Genomic DNA, 13610 nt, shown 5'->3' with positions numbered 1-13610 from the left:
AGCCCCCAAAGTTGCAGATCTAATTCTTGAGCTTCTCCGTGTGCTCTGCTGGACCAAAGCTGGCCATGTGGTGCGAAGCAGAGCCGCTCTGGGCATCAGCGCCCAAACTTGCGACGCAGGGAGGAGGAGCGGGACGGCTGGGGGGTGCGGTGCTCAGCACCCACCTGCCAGCTCCAGGTGGCTCGTGGCTGTCCCAGGCTACCATCATGATGGTTGCTTGCTCTGTATTTTTTTTTTTTTTCCAGAGAGAACGGTTTCCAGCAGAGCATGCCGTGATGGACTTGCAGAGAAGACCAAGCACTGCGAATATGTGTAATTTCCAGGGGGAGCTCGGCTGCGACTGCGAAGCAGTGGCCCCTTTGGTGGTCTTCTCCCAATGGCTCTTGCACCTGAGGTTGGATTTTAGTGTCTTGGCTAGTTTGCACTGTAGCAGTTGCTTTTGTCAAAACTTCTGGAGGATCTTGTCAAAGGAGCCCTAAGGGATGGAGCTGCCATCTCTACCCTGCCCTGCTCTCTTGCAGCTTGGAGTGAGAGCATATTTACAAGACAGCGTTGCGAAGAACGTCAGAAACCGATGGCAGGGGTGCGCGTAGAGCGCGAGGCAGAGCGGTTGTGACTGCTTAGGGTGTGCTGCTGCCATGCACCCGACGGCTCCTCTTAGCGCCATGAAACGGTCTAGTCCGTGCCCTGCACGTTGGACCTGGGATCGCTCCTGGCACTGTGCGCGGTGGGTAATGCAGGATCGATCTGCCATTAGCACTGAATCATGCATTAACTTTACACTGGAGAAAAGAAGGGTTCAAGAAAGATAGGCAGCTGCATGAAAATTAATGAGCAAGAGACGTAATAATAGTCTAATTTCAAAAAAAAAAAGCAATATAAATATAATAATAGAGTGCTTCAGATTCAATGTCATTAATCCTTGATTAATAGGTTAAATAATTAAGCAGAATTAATTGGACTAAATGGCAATAAATTGTTTAGTTAAAATAAATCACCTTGTTCCGTGCAAGTGTTACTGTCTGTCAGGTTTTTATTATTTGTGACTGTAGGACTAGTTTTATGATGTGACATAATTATCGTTCAGAGGAAGCTGACATGAAAAGAGATGAAAATAATTAAGGAGGCAGCTCAGAGGATGTGTGCTCCAGGTGTTAAACCAAAGGATTATAACCAAAGTGATGTGGAGAAAATGAGCGTGCTTCAGCTAGGGAGAAACTGATGAGTACTAATAACTTTCAAACATAAAGCCCGATCCGTCTGGTAACGGGGGGAAAACCTTCCCATTCCCTTAACTGCTAAAGTTAAGTCTGGAAGGACTTTTAATTTGGGTGGCTTAACCAAAGGTCATGCAATTAATTAATTTGGCCATGTCATTGCTGCAGCAGAAAAAAAAAGAGGAAAAGTCCTAATTTTCAAAATGATTTTTTTCAAGTTTTATTTATCAAGCATGATGAATCCTCCAAAATTTCTTTGCAGTTTTGTTTTACTCAATGCAGTAGCAAAAAGATGATGTATTTCAGCTTAAAACTTAAAGAGCTTTTTGATGCATTTTTTTCTAAAGCTATCGAAGATTATTCATTTCCCTTTCTGGTAACTTTAACAAGTCAAAATCATTAGTTAAACACTAATTCCCTTAAAACATTTTCAAAGGCTAAATTTTAGCAACTTGCAGGTGATTTGCTTTCCACAGTACAGTATCACCTTGTAATCAGCGTTTAATGCCCTGCACAGTTTAATCCCAGCGTAATGTATCGGGCAATGACAAATTAAATCGAAAAAACCTGCTGTAAATCTAGACGGCATACAGTGACACTTTTCTGCAATCTTAATTCCTTACTTTTTTTAAAAAAAGTCTTGCTTTCATCTAACCCTTATCTATTTTTTTTCCAGAGAGGATATTATCATTTTCTTCTTTAATTTCATGTATAATTTAGCGAGGAGTGGATCAGATCAGTGAAGAGTCCAAATCTAGCAGCTTGTTGCTAATGGACCAAAATCTTGGTTAATTGAAGAACGCTATTTAACGTTTCTCTCTATTGGGGTGATAGATGGTGGCGTGTACAGCACGCTTCCATTTCATACCTGGAATAGGCAGCTCTGATTAGACAGAAATATTATTTTATTGCCAGATTTTGAAGAAGTTGCTCATAAAACCTAAAGACCCCCTTCTTTCTTCTCAAATTTCTGTTGTTTCTGGTTGTATGACAGTAAAAAAAAAAAAAAAGAAAAGAAAAAGTCTACAAAGCTGAAGCTCAGAATTTTTCAAACTATATTTTAATGCTAGCAGTTAAAACGTTTCCTTGCAACAATAAAATATCTCTTAAGATCTGGCTAAAATTATTCCCTGCTGAGTTCCACTGCAGGATTTCAATATATTTAGATAGATCTAGGGGGGAAAAAAGTGCATTGAAAGGGTGGATGTTCAGACGTTATTTTTATACCGGGTCCAAATTCCCAAACTGGCACAAATCTGAAGTCTCATAGCTGTGAAAATGTCTGAAAGGCAGCCAAGGTATTTAGGCCACTACTGGCTCCCTAATAAACAGGTTTTTAATACCAGAGACTACGAATCCACCTGGTTTATCCTTATTAGTGGGCATTTGGGATCGATTCGTTACCTATTTTCTTTGACGCCGGGTTTCTTGGTGGTGGTGCCTGGCGGTGTGGCACAGCCGTGATCCACGCGCCGTGTGGCCGGAAAGGTGCTGGGCCAGATTTGGTGACACAGTGGCATCAGACCTCAACGCGAACACAACTGCGCTGCTTCCAGCACTGGAACGGGCCCTTCAAAGTTCACCCAGTGATGCTGAGACCTGAGCAACCTGGTCCAGCCTTGCAGCAGACCAGGCTTTGAGCAGGAGGTTGGATTAGAGATGTCTCCGTGTCTTTGGAAGGTTGTCTGCTGGGGGCCACAAGATATTACTGCACAGAGGTGTGTGTGTCCCAAAGTTTCAGAGGGATATCTGGGCTGGAAGACTTCACCCCTGAACTGCAATCTTTTTTCTCTGCTCTCCTGCAATGATCTGGAGAAATGGCCACCAGGAAACTAATGGCATGAGCTTCCCCAAAAGTTTCTTTTTTATAGCTCAGAGTTAGTAGGGTTTATCTGCACATGCTAGTGAAGTCAAAATAGCACTATTTTTCCCCTCAAGCAGCCTGCGGCCCTCAAAGATGCTGAATTTGTATCTGGGTTGCTATTCTGCAACCCAGTTCACCAGATCTTCAACGAAGTGACTCCCTGCAGTAGCTAGAGGTAGGTGAGGGTGGCTATGGCCAACAGAGCCCACAGTTGGATCCTTGTTTGCTGTAGGGACACATCCTGTGAGCCCAGGGCAGGGCCTTCAACAAAATGATCACCCTGAACCAGGACACTGCGGCTGTCAATGCAGAACCAGGGTGGGATGTTGTCCCACAGCCTTCGGCCAATGTAATTCATCCGAAAAACTGGTTTTGCCTCCATGTGGATTTTCAACCTCTGCTTCTCCCCAAAGTAACTTGATTTTGGCAGTGTTGTTTGTAGACATCTGGCTGGCACAGTTAGGTCTGTCTCTACGTGCGAAGTTTGGAAGAAGGCATTGGTCATTCTGCCAGGGACAGGACATGTTCTTATGGGAGCATAAACGATTGATCAAAGAAAGCAAACAGCAACCGCAAGCCCCTTCAGAAGTACTAATATCTCACCAGCAGTGATCTTTCTAGCTGGGTTTTAAATAAAGAAAAGGTTACATTGGAAAACGAATTGGTGAATAATTGCTCCTAATGCTGGGAAAATAGAGACTGTCTCACAATGTCTCTACAGTTAGCAGTTAATTGATTTGGAAATACATTTAATGAGGAAGGAGAGTCGGATTTTTGTTTCAGGGACAGTGGTGGATATCTGCAGAGAGTCCTCTGAGTTTTGCTTTATTAAAATATTTGCAACTCAAGGTGGCATTCAGTCATTTGCGTTAGCTGTAAGAACAGAGCAGAACAGCTGGTGCAAAAGATGCTCCACAAAATTATTTGGTTTTGAATGTTGTGTTCTAAAGCTGATTAATCCTTTTTTAATTGAGCTGTATCACTTGGGTCTCTGTTAGAATGGAAGGGTATGAGACCGTTTCACGTACTGATGAAGAGACAATTATTTTCCAACAAGGTTTGTTTTTCAACTTGAACACAAACGAGTGTTTTGGAGGCTGTGGGTCCCCCTTATTTTTTTGTGCCTTTTTCTGTGACAGCCATCGCTGTTTGATTCATGCTCCCCTGGGCCCCGGCTGCGGTGAAGCTCCTCCAGCAGGACTGTGACCGCGCACCCTGCGACTACACGAGTGGGACCACTGGACGTGTTTCCTTCCTCCACCACCGCCTCTCCATGCCCCTTTTCTTTGGGATGTAAAAAAAATTGCTGCAGACCTCAAAAAACCTGACTCTGAACTGCCAGGTTTGTTGTCACGGGGGCTGGTGCCCCTCTAGCTTCACCTGCAGGTGTTCAAATCCACGGCTCAGGCTGAGGCTGGACGAGGCTGAGCTTTCTATAGCTTTTTATAGCTTTTTATAGCTTAATGTGAAACTTTCAACAACAGAGAACACACCGTCAGCTACGAAAACGTCATCAGTGAAATCTCTACTCTCAGGACTGTAGGTGCCAGCAACATTTTGCCATGTATTTTAATTAAAATCATATTTAATACTTCATATTTTTGTCTGTCCTACCTAGTTATTTTCTTTCCTTTAGTATTACTAATTATATTAATTTTGAGTTCTGTAAATAAGGAAGAATTAAAAAAAAGACACGTTATTCCTTTCTTGGACGCCAGATGGACATTTTTAAAGCAGCCAGGCAGGCAGCAGGCTGCCGTTTCACTTTGGGAATCATACGCTGGTTCCAGGTGTGTTTTCTGTTTTAGCACAGCAGCTCTTGTACTCACCTTCTTCAAATTGCTCTTTTCCTGCAGTACAAATATTCCTACAGATTCCTTTGCAGTTTAGCTTTTGCTAAAGCGTAATATAAGAAAGAGTATCTGAAAACATGTTTGGGCAACAGTATTAGGAAACAAGAGAAGAGACTCCAAAGGGATGTTAGGAAAAGCTTTATCACGTTTTCATCAGAATCAGCTTCCAAGACAAGCTGGAGATTTGCAGAAAGAGGGATGTGGAAGAAGGTGCCGAATCTATATTTAGATTCATATTTAGTTAAGTCTTCCTTAACTTTGGTAGAGCTTATGTTCCACCAAATAACATTCACTTCAGTAAGACAAGTATTTTCTAGCTAAGTACATAATGTAAGATCTTATTTCAATCATCCAGATTTGCAACATTTTGGCTGTAAAGGTACAAAGCCTCGTGCAGTCAATGACACTCGGAGAACTTGAATATTTTTGGATTTAAGAATATTCAAAGTTCCAAACTGAAAGTTCAGTAAATAAGGGGGAAAAAGAAACCTGATACCTTTCCAGTCTTCATTTGACTGATTTAAAAGAAGTAAATAAGAGACAACCAGTGAATGAGAAAGTCAACTTCATTCAGTAACTCTGTGGCAAAAAGCTGTCTTCTCCAGGAATAACTGAATTCAGCTGGAGAAAAATCATGTTCCTAGGCTTGTGCTTACTGCTTGAAGAATGTTACTTATTTTAAGGATGTCGTTATTTACGGGATCAATATTGCTATTTAGCCAGCGAGCTGACTGAGCATGGACAAATATTGTCTGCTATTAACACATTTATCTGTCCATCAGTTGATCTCTGCATCCATTTAATTGATCAAATAGATATAGCAGGACTAGAAGCAGCTTATTCCTACTCTTGCTGTATTAGTAATAGAATTTGCTTCATGTAGTTTGCTGTCCAAAAGCTACATGAACAGTTAACGTGAGTAAACTTGGAGCCCCATGCAAGGATGCGAAGTGATTGATTCATCCCATCTATTTTAGGCAGGTCTCATCACCTCCTGGCAGGGTCTACCTCAGTCCCAGAGCCCAGGGGTTTGGCTTAGACAAGATAGCCAGATTTCAGAGGGCTGAAAGTAGCTGAACCTAATTCCAGCCCTTGCTATATTGCTTTTCAAGATGAAGATCTTTAAAGCTTACGCTCTCACTGCCGTTCGAATGGTTGGTGGAGATGCTTGCGTTTCGTCCTGCAACGTTCACGTCCACTGAAAATCCATTCAGTAAAATCCCATGTGTCGATTGTTCATCAGTCATTTATGCAACTGAAGTCAGGAATTTGCTCTGTTTTGACCTGGAGTTGGTTTTTCTTTGGGAAAAACATGATTGGGAAAAAGCCAGATCGGAAAAGAAACCCTCTGCTTATGCTCTGCCTGTGGAGTGCTGTACAAAGCTAATTAATAAAGTCTCAGCATTTCATTTGGCTTTGGACATCATTAGGCTGTAGAGCTCCTACTGGAGCATGTCCCACAGGCACCTGCCAGGACATACATTTGTAACGCTCAGGCCTGTTAGATGTTAAAAAGCTGTGAATTTGTAACTACTGTTTAGGAATATTAAATTGAAGTGGAGCCTGCATCACCCTATAATTTTCCCCAGAGAATCAAGAGAGCAAAAGATGTTCGGTCTCGATCTTGTTAGAGCTGATGACTTGATTAAAAGACCCTAAAACGCAACACAGTAGGTGCAGTACATTAAGTAATACAGATGGTTTCTGCTCTGTTTTTTTCTAAATTCTGGCTCTTCTCACTGTGAAATTTGATTGCTTATTAAATTTCTGCACACAGTGCTCCTCCACACCATGGTAATACCATGGGCAGGACTGTCTGGGGAGCTGGAGCGGCCATACACAGGGTTTCTATAACTCTGGTGCACTATGAAATGTAGAGGAGAGTTTAATTTATTTTAGTTATTAATTAATTTTAGAAATTAATTTTAGTAAGCTGGGAGAGAGGACATGGGGTACACAATAATAAGGCTCCAGTGGCCTCAAGACTTGAAGAAAGGGGAAGGAAACAGGCTGTGAAAGCATCTCCCATGGGGACGACACGCAGCCAGTATTTGGGGTGAGGGCCAATTCTCATTTCACGCTTTTCTAGCTGCAGTGTTTGACTGCTTGGGCTCTGCTGGCGGGGAGGCGACTGCAATCGCTGCCGAGTGCTGTGCCAGCCAGAAAGAACCGTTCTTTTCTGCTAGTAACAGTAACAGGGCCTGACAGCCCGATCTTGCTGGCACACAGTAGCATCCTTCTCATGAACTTCAGTAGGATGAGGAAATGGGCTTAAAGGGGCTGCAATCATGACAGTAGGTATTTGAAGACCTGGAATCCCTGCTGCTGCTGAATTGCCGTGAGAATTCAGCAGCAATGCCATGCTGCGTCCTTGGGAAATACAGAAGAGGGCAATGTTGTCATGTCACGGTCCCCTCACCCCCCCAAAAAAAATCTATTTTTTTCCCTTTAGCTTCATCAAATCAGTTCAGAGGGCTTTGCAGATTTTCTGCTTCTTCCCACAGTGATGCATTTACACTAGTGTTGAATTCTTTTAAAGAATCTGCAGGTTGATCAGTCACCCTTTTCTGGGGTGGATATTAGGACCAATAACACTTTCAGTATAAAAATACCATCCAGCAAAGGGCAAGAAGTTCCATTTAAAATATGCTTTATTTTTAAAGAAAAGATTTAGAAAAACAAGTTTTTATTCAAAAACGAGAGAATGAGAATATACTGAACCAACATCTACCCTTTCTCCCTTCAGAGGAAATATTGGCTCTCTCTGCCAGGGTTTATATATGCAGTAGTGATATTTCACCATGTTAGTGCTGCTGGTGCCAGTCCCAAATGTTCTTAACCTCCCTGCAGCAGTATAAATGGCTTTGCAGTGCTACCTCCTTTTAAACCAAATGATTATAGGAATTGCCCAGAGACACAGAGGGAGCCAAGGGCAGAGCCAGGCAGGAATCCTGGATTTTAGTCTTTTCAGTTTTTTTGAGAAGACATCTTCCATTAACGTGCTTGTAGACAGCAGCTGCCACTGACTGCAGCCCAAATATTCCATCTAGCAACCCTCTCTCACGGTCTTTTAATAGGGCTTACTTTAGTTCATTGCTATTTTTTAGCAGGGAATAATTCTCTGTGCCACTGAGGCTGATCCCCTGAAGACCTAAGGACATTGTTTGCCTTTTTTATGGCATCAAGAGCTTATTTCTAATACTCCTATTGGTTTTCTTTTAGTATAAAATGGATCTCTCACAACAGTGACACTCCAGTCTCGGTATGTGGTAAAACCCTAGTGCTGGTGCACCAGCTGGTGCAGTCAGAATCCGCCCATAGTTTATTAAGGATTGCATTATTTCTAAAGGTTTTATTTTTCAGATGAGAAAACACAGCTATAGAAAGGTTAAGGCAAAAAAGCAAAAAACGTGCATTCGTTTTACAAATCTTAAACTTCCCACGGAGTCAGAGGTTCGTTGCCAGCAGGAAGATCAGACCTGCATGTTCTTAAGTGGGCATCAAGAAACCAAGTTATCTATGTTTACAGCAGATTTCAGGTCTTTACAAAGTGAGCAGAGCCACCGATGGAGCCGTTCTCCCCAGCAGGAAGAGCAGCAAGGTCTCTGCTCCCACGGCCGTGCTCCGACACTGCAGTACACGCTCCCCAAGGAACTGGCTCCTGCTGAATTAAAGCAAAATGGGCTTCCTCGAGCTGCCTGACTCCTTTGCAAAGCCTTGACTACATCCACCGGCCCTTTGCAGATCAGCATGTGTTCATGGGTGGCTTGCACCAAGGGCAACTTTAGCAATTCTGAATTTAAAAGCAGGTTTTGAGCTGGTTTCCTTTCTTCAGCAGAGCAGATGAATGAGGCAGTCTAGGGGCACGTGGCGTGCGGTCGTGGAGCCTGGGCAGCAGCCTGAAAAGCACTCGAGCGCAGCATTTAATGCTTTCAGATAGCACTGTATCCTTCTTCATATCACATGAGTGCTCCTCACTGTGGTTTCCCGATAACAAGGCACTTTACCCTGCTCTGGTGCCAAATTGATTCAATTTCATTTTTCGTTCCTTTTTGGAAGCACAAGTGGCAAACCTACCGGCTGCTCTGCTCTGTGAGCCTGTATTGGTTTTTATCTAAGCAATTTAGTTAAAAAATTTTCTAAGGATATGCAGGCAATTTCTAACCTCAAAACCAGGTTTATTTCATACATTTTACTCTCCTGGCCATCCCTGCTGATAGCTTTCTCGTTACCTTAAAAGCACACAAACCCCACAAAAACGGTCAAATTTGACAGCGTAACAGAACAATGAAAAAAATGCACTTACATCTGATCTCCAGCTGGGTCCCCCGTCTGAAAACTTGCCATCATGCTCCACTGTTACCCCCTGCAAAAACCTCACTTCCTTCCAGTTTAGACGATAACCAGTTTCCGAGGCACTGTGTATTACAGAGATCGGCAGCCTGAGCCTCAGACAGCGCAAAAGCAGATTTTACCCTGTGGGAATCCACATGGTGACCTCAGAGATAATTATGAGACCTGCTGAAAGTTTGGCCAAAATCTTTCAGAAACCTGCTGCATAGTGATCAGGGAAACATTTATTGAATTTTACTTACCTGAAAAGGAAAACAACATCCTGTTTTCCAATTCATCTCTTCTCTGTCGCATTTAGCATCATTCTGAATGCTCTCTTTACATGACTTCAACACCTGCTGACACTTATTTAAAGAATTTACAAAATTAGTTATGGACTGAAAGAAGACAGTGAAAATGAAGAATTTGCAATATACTTCACCTTTGATTTATATCTTGGTCCTTTTACCAACCACTCGGTGTACCACAATGATGAGTTTTGACCACCTTGCTGTAACAAAAGACTGACAGCAGTAGAGGCAAAAGCCTTACACCGACACGATGGCAGTGAACCTCAGTTTCTTCCCTCAGTACTAATCAGGACAGCTCCAGTGAGACGGATGAGGTTAATGCACAGGAAACTCATGTTAGCAGCAAATGGATCCAAAGACAGAAAGGGAACATGTTTGGAAATTTTCAGCGAGGTATGGCTTAAAAAATCTAGATGATTCATACCAAAACCCTTGATATGATACATTTACTGGGCATGATCTACACCAGGGTATGCTCAAGGGGAGGATATGGAAAATCCCATGCAGAAAGGCCCTGGGAGGCCGGGGCTGGAACGAGGGGCTGCGTTCCGGGAACCATCCGGGGACAGCAGAAACGCAACAGCCTTTTTTTGCTGAGTAAGACGGAGGGTGAAGCACTCCACTTCATGCTGTTTACTTCCAGATGAAATGGATGATGAAATGTGGCTGCACGGTGGATTTGGCTGCTTGCCAGGCACCCCATCCCTCACTAATTACCTTCAGCGCTTGCTGCTGCATCAGTCCTGCTGGCGCCTTCGCGGCCCGTGAAGGTCTGATCCGAAGCTGATTTAATGCACTGATGTGTCCAGCAGGCAGATTGCTTTTACGCTCTGAAGAATATCGCTGTTTTTTGAGCAAATCTGATGAGCTATTGGGTTGGGTTTTTGCCATACAGTTCCAAGAAGACAAAATACATTAGGGCGATTGGTTTTGCACCCAGCAGTACTAGCTGGCACGTTGTTGATAAACAGATGGTTTGAAACAAACTTGTTTTTCTGAAAACCATTAAGAATTCTCAAGACAAATACTTTAGAGAGTTTAGACTTGACAATATATGTAGAGGCCAAACTGTGGAGACACTGAGGAAAAATATACAATGCATCTTGGGTGTCTTGAAAACAGTCACCTAGAGTATCTCTCTAATACAGCTCTACATCTCCATGCCCTGAGGACCAGCTGGTCCAAGAGTCACAGCTTAGGCTGTAGGCTGAAGCTGAGGAAGCCTGCCTTGATCTCAAATCGTGTTTCTACAGGCTGACACGGAGCAGGAGATTGGATATATTAGCTATGATTCTTAGTATTTTAATCTAGGAATTGCTAAACTAACTTAGAAAAATGTGCTACATATTAAGGACTGGAGAAAAAAATGGTTGGTTTTAAGATGTCCTACCTGGAGTAAATTGTGGACTGAGTTTCTTTTCTGCCAGGATGTGAGGGTCAGTCGGTGCCAGGCTTGGATGAGCTCTGATTTGGTATTATCTCAAATGAAAGAGCCACTGAGCCTTTTGCATTTTGCAGTGTCTAAGGATGAGTAGACCTATTGGCCTCAGTTGTTCTTCCTCTAACTTTAAAGTCAGACACAAAGATAGACAGAAAACACTGCTTTAAAGTGCAGAAGAGGAAGGTGACTAAATCTGCTGTAATAATCTTGTGATGGGCGAGTTCTGTGCATTGGGCAAGTAGAGACAAACAGGGTTGGATTCATCTGATCAAACTTTGAGATCAGAGATGCTGTTCAGGTACCTTTGTGTGTGAGCTATTCACTCCAGGTCCCCGTTACAGTGCATCAGTGGAGGGATGTGGGAGTTCATCTCCTCCTAAGTGGTCTGCTCAGTGTGCAGAAAATTGAGCCAGAGTGGGAGAAGGCCAGAGCAGAGGACCAGGGAAGGCCCGGCTGCCCTCAGACGCAAAGAGAAAGCACACAGAAGGTGGAAGCGGGGAACACAGAGACAAAGGGAATATGGAGACATTGCCTGAGCTTGCAGGGCTAGATTAGGAAAGCCAGAACCCAGCTGGCGCTAGACCTAGCAAGGAAGGTGAAAGACAACGAGAAGGACTTCTGTAAGTGCACTGGGGGGAAGGATTGCCAAAATGTGGCCCGTTGCTTGATGGTGCAGGGAACCTAGCGACAGAGAACATGGAGAAGGCAGAGGTACATGGTGTCTTTTTTGCCTTGATTTTCACTGGTGAGATTTGCTCTCGGCCATCCCAGACCTCTGATCCAGTGAGGAGAGCCTGTGGGAATGCAGCAGGACCCAAAGGAGAGGAAGAAAGAGTTAGGAAGAGCTTCAGCTGCTTGGGCATGTGCCAGTCCACGGGACCAGATGGGCTGCGCTAGAGGGTGCTGAAGGAGCTGCCTGGTGTCACTGTGAGGCTGCAAATATCACACCCGTCTTCAAAGAGAGCAAGAAGGAGGATGCACGCAGGTTTTTAATGTGTGCAGTAAGCAGGAAATTGGACACAACCTGGAGGCCACTGAAGATTTCTAGTGACTCAAAAAGTTCACCAAGCCAGCACAGTAAAGCATAGACCACAGCACTAACTCGCAAAGAGATTAGAGTCTCTGTGTATTGATGTGGGACATTGACAGACACCCAGCGAACGGACCACTCAACATCTGCCGGTCTGGGGTGGCTTAGCCCTCCTGCAGCAGTTGGAGCACATTGAGAAGATGCAGTGATCTGACTTCACCAAGCGGCAACCAGGATGGTTTTACAGCTATTCCTTCACTCCATGAGGACACACATCTCCCATAGCCACAAACTATTGGGATTGAGTAGACATTGCATAACAACGTCTAGAAGAGCTTGCAGTAACAAGGTATGTAACCAGACAGTCACGAGGGACTGGAGAGCAAGCTGCTTGCAGTAAGAGGGCAAAAAAGACTTGCTCCTGTTTTTCATCCTTTGGTACCTAGAGAAGTCTTATTACTATATAGTCTTTCCTCCAAAAGACTGCAAAAGTGAGTAAATTGAATGCAGATTCTGTGCATAATCTGTGAGAAGGCAGTCCAATCTGCCCCAAAGCATACAGCAGTATTTTATATGTAAACACATGATGCATTCAAGTCTCCTCTGTGGCTGCGTATGTGCCATTTCATATGTTATAATTTGCTCATCATCTCTGATGAATTAAGACTTACTAAAATGATTGGATTACAGCTGTGGTTCTTTTAAAATGCTTCCCCAGTTAGCGTGGTCCCAGGAAAACCATTAAGACGATGTATAGAACTGAGAAATCACCTAAGTCTTTTTTTTTTCTCTCTCACCTTGGACACTCAGAATTAAAAGACAGATTCAAGAAAAAGATCACAGATCCAAGAAGCCACGAAATCAGCTCACTGACTCTAGCCCAGTCAAAGAGGAACAACAAATTACACACAAACGAATGAAAAGAGCAAGCTGGGCCGCTTCTATCTGGTTTGGGTTGCCACTTTGCGTGCGCAGCCCCAGTGGGTGGCACAGTGCAAACCCACCGTTTAACAACGAGGGGCAGATCTGTGCGTGTCACAGCTGTCTTACTACTGCACGAACGTATCCGACCAAAATCCTATTTTGCATCTGGAGACGCTACATATAATCAGCAGCAGTCCACTGCGGCCTTCCTGAGCAGAGTACTCGGGCTCGTGTGGTTCGAAGCCTGTGAACAAAATGCTGAAAAGCAGACGCCACCAACTTAAAGCCTATCTACCACCCTGAAACAATCCTTAAGGAAGAAAAGGCAACAGGAAAATTGAGAACTAGCACCACTTGCTGGAAACTGCTTGGAAATATTTCTTCCTCATATAAACAGCCGTGCTTGGATATTCAATTTGAACATGCCAGAAAAGATTCTAAAGATGTATTTGAACCATTTTCATCCTTATTTTCTCCCACTAGGTTAGCAACATATCTTAACACTTAAATTTCTTGATATATGCACTGCTTGCATTTTTAAAGGCAAACAATATTTTAACTCTATTCTACTCTTTTATTTAGGCTATTGATTTTATACCTTCAGTGGACACTGCAAATATTTTAATAATTAATACATA

The sequence above is a fragment of the Rhea pennata genome, chromosome 4 (genome assembly GCF_028389875.1).
Source record: "Rhea pennata isolate bPtePen1 chromosome 4, bPtePen1.pri, whole genome shotgun sequence".
Taxonomy (NCBI): Eukaryota; Metazoa; Chordata; class Aves; order Rheiformes; family Rheidae; genus Rhea; species Rhea pennata.
The sequence above is the reverse complement of the archived record's forward strand: the minus strand, read 5'-3'. Positions refer to the sequence as shown.